This window comes from Cebus imitator, unplaced genomic scaffold (assembly GCF_001604975.1).
Source record: "Cebus imitator isolate Cc_AM_T3 unplaced genomic scaffold, Cebus_imitator-1.0 Scaffold18, whole genome shotgun sequence".
In the NCBI taxonomy this organism is placed as follows: domain Eukaryota; kingdom Metazoa; phylum Chordata; class Mammalia; order Primates; family Cebidae; genus Cebus; species Cebus imitator.
In genome coordinates, this window is record NW_016107333.1 from 8,604,725 (window position 1) to 8,607,078 (window position 2,354).

The 2,354-nt window shown below is 42.5% G+C and overlaps 1 protein-coding gene across 1 annotated transcript in view; it reads right to left on the minus strand.

The window, feature by feature from the left end:
• The window catches only part of BPIFA3 (BPI fold containing family A member 3), a 10,646-nt gene that overhangs the window by 7,707 nt on the left and 585 nt on the right, over window positions 1–2,354 (minus strand). The window lies entirely within an intron of this gene.

A 2,354-nucleotide genomic window follows, 5' to 3' on the forward strand; every position in this document is an offset into this window, starting at 1 on the left:
ATGGAGTCTCACTCTGTCGCCCAGGCTGGAGTGCAGTGGTGCAATCTCAGCTCACTGCAGCCTCTGCCTACCGAGTTCAAGCAATTCTCCCACTTTAGCTTCCCAAGTAGCTGGGATTACCGGCATCCACCACCAAGCCTGGCTCATTTTTGTATTTTCAGTAGAGATGAGGTTTCACCATCTTGGCCAGGCTGATCTTGAAATCCTGACCTCATGTTCCATCCGCCTTGGCCTGCAAAGTGCTGGGATTACAGACATGAGCCACTGCGCCCTGCCCTGATGAATTTTTTAAAGGAATGTAACACACTCTAAAATTCATTTGGAAGAATACAGGTCTGTAAGATAAAATAGCATTTCACAAAGATGTTGTATTTACTATATTGTGTTATTGGCGTTAAACAGATGTACAGATACAGCATAAGAGCTCAGAAGTGAATCCCCATTTTTTGGAATTTGATTATTTAATACATGAGTTTGGGAAACTGACTCATATGGAGAGACGTGAAGATGAATCTCTGCCTTACATACACAGACATACAAAAAGATGGCCTCTAGATGGGTTAAAATCTTAAATGTGAAAGGTAAAATCATAAAGCTATTAGAAAAAAACAAAGTAGAATATGTCTGGGGTAGGAGCAAGGTCTTAAGACTCTCCAAACACAAACTATAAAAAAAAAATACTGATGAGCTTGAAAATATTCCTGTTCAGTGAAGGACCTATAAAGTTAGTAGATGACAGTTTGGGAGAAATACTCACAATGCATAAATCTGACAAAGGGCTAATGTCAAGAATTAAGTAATGTCTCTTCAAATCAAAGAGGATTAAAAAACAGAAAAGCAAATTTAAAAAATGGACAAAAGGTAAGAAAAGGGAATTCAAATAAGTCAAAACGGGGCCAGGCACAGTGGCTTACACCTGTAATCCCAGCACTTTGGGAGGCTAAGGTGGGTAGATCACTTGAGGTCAGGGGTTCGAAACCACCTGGCCAACAAGATGAAACCCCATCTCCACTAAAAATGCAAAAATTAGCCGGGCATGGTGACACGCACCTGTAATCTCAACTACTCAGGGGGTTGAGGCAGGAGAATCTCTTGAACCTGGGAGGCAAACATTGCAGTGAGCCAAGATGGTGCCACTGTACTGCAGGCTGGGTGACAGAGCAAGACTCTGTCTCAAAAAAAAAAAAAAAAAAAGTCAAAATGGTTAACAAAATTATAAGACGCTCAAATTTCCCACTCATCAGATAAAGTCAAACTAAAACAAGTAGTTATCATTCAACTATACATCAAAATGGCAAAAAACAACAACAACAACAAAAAACCGTGTCATAGACAAAATTGTGTCCTCTCCTTCCCCAATGCAACTGTCTTTGGAGATAGGATCTTTAAGGAGCTAATTAAGGTTAAACGACGTCATTAGGGTGTGGCCCTAACCTGGTGAGATTGGTGTCCTTATAAGAAGAAACAGAATCTCTTTCTCTGCATGGGTGGAGAAAAGGCTGTATGGAGACATTGAGAAGGTGTCCTTCTGCAAGCCAGCCAGAGTCCTCACCAGAAACCAACCCTATTTGCATCTTGATCTTGGACTTTCAGCCTCCAGAACGGCAAGAAAATGAATGTGTGTTGTTTAATTTCCAGTCTGTGGTATCTTGTGAGGGCAGCCCTAGCTGACTGATACAGCTGAGAACTCCGCAGTGCTGGGGAACATGGGGAGACAGGTATGCTCATTTCTTACTGGAGTATGTGTAGACCACACAGCCATTCTAGAGAGGATTCTGGCAGTTTTGGTTAAATTGAGTTTACCTCTACCTTAGGACCCAGCCACTCTCTTCCTGGGTATGTCCGAGAGAAATTCTCCCATAGGCGTGACAGGGACATGTGCAAGGAAGTTTATCTCAGTGTAGTTTATAATTATGGAGAGTTAGAGGCAACCTGCATGTCCATCCATAGGAGAAGAGCCAAATTTACTGATGTGGATGAATCTTATGGCTCTTTCTGCACCAGCTGAAGCAACATAGATGTCAACAGCATAGTGTTGAGTGAAACCATTAAAACAAAACAGAATGGGATATATATGGCAATATAATTTATGTAAATTAAAATGCTGTACACACGAGGACACAGTTATATTTAAATACACCCATTAGGCCGGGCGCGGTGGCTCAAGCCTGTAATCCCAGCACTTTGGGAGGCCAAGGCGGGTGGATCACGAGGTCAAGAGATCGAGACCATCCTGGTCAACATGGTGAAATCCCGTCTCTACTAAAAATACAAAAAATTAGCTGGGCATGGTGGTGCGTGCCTGTAATCCCAGCTACTCAGGAGGCTGAGGCAGGAGAATTGCCTGAACCCAG